Below are 844 nucleotides of genomic sequence, written 5' to 3'. Positions count from 1 at the left end.
TCCTCTGATTGAGCCTTGGCGGTGCCTCTGAACTAGGCAAGTTGTCTTCCTGCTTTTTGTATGGTTCCCCTTGCAGAACACCATACCTGTTTTGCAAGGGCACCTGGGAAGGTGGAGCAGTTACTGGGGGGAGGGCACGCCTGCCACGCCTGTTGTGCTGGGAAGAGACTCATTTCCATTCTTGTTGGTCCCTATCCTCTAAGTCCATCCGTTTGCTATGGTCAGCCTGGTGTAGAGAGGCTAGGAAGCCCTTTGCCTCCCTCTCATAATATCTTTTATTAGAGCCATCAGTAGCACTGGAAGGGAGTTTTTGACCAATCTCTTTTGCAAGACAGAAATTAGAGGCAGAAGACTTCAAGAAAGCAGATTTGTTCTTTCTTTTTTCCAGACCAGGCAAAAATGATCTACCTCTGAAATGGAAAGGCAGCCTATATATTGTTAACTCGATTTCTGAAGCAACAAAAGCCATTCCAAGCATTCTCCTCCCACTACTAAAGGCTCAATCCACTTCATGACAGCTTTCTGTGTCAGACCATCTTGGGATCTTTAAAATCTACAGATTAATGACAACAAGGAAAATTACTACAGATGTTACTCTTTTCAAAAACCAATACCTCCTAGATGTTCTTGGCAGCAAATATTGTGCTTACTCTTAATTGAAAGGCAGGTGGCCTAGATTTTTGTGCATTACAGGGCATAATCCAGCATACATATATAATGTTATTGCAGCCACTGCAATTTTAATAATAGTACTACAACACAAAACAAGAACCAGACGAATTAGGAGAAGTAAGCATTCTCTCAGCAGGGAAGAGATGCTGTTTGCACACTCTTCCAAACTAAC

Source organism: Mesitornis unicolor, unplaced genomic scaffold (genome assembly GCF_000695765.1).
Source record: "Mesitornis unicolor isolate BGI_N332 unplaced genomic scaffold, ASM69576v1 scaffold16944, whole genome shotgun sequence".
Taxonomy (NCBI): domain Eukaryota; kingdom Metazoa; phylum Chordata; class Aves; order Mesitornithiformes; family Mesitornithidae; genus Mesitornis; species Mesitornis unicolor.
This window is presented reverse-complemented; position numbering follows the sequence as displayed.